This window comes from Theobroma umbraticum, unplaced genomic scaffold, assembly GCF_002168275.2.
Source record: "Theobroma umbraticum cultivar Fairchild unplaced genomic scaffold, ASM216827v3 scaffold_95.0, whole genome shotgun sequence".
NCBI lineage: Eukaryota > Viridiplantae > Streptophyta > Magnoliopsida > Malvales > Malvaceae > Theobroma > Theobroma umbraticum.
In genome coordinates this window covers 3156203-3156422 of record NW_018397257.1, presented here as the reverse complement: position 1 = coordinate 3156422, position 220 = coordinate 3156203, and positions in this window count along the sequence as shown.

Below are 220 nucleotides of genomic sequence, written 5' to 3'. Positions count from 1 at the left end.
TACACAGTCGTTTGATATTATTTTATTTTAACGTAATACAAATTATTATAAATTTAATTTTTATAAAAGAATAAATCCAACTTGATTTTTACCTTAATGGGAAAATTAGTCAACTAACAAACACAATTCTGAATTAATGTAAGATACTGTAAGATGAAATTCTGAGAAAGGTATTGCCCATGGCTCACAGATTTAGTTACGCCGACAAGCTGTCTTCTTC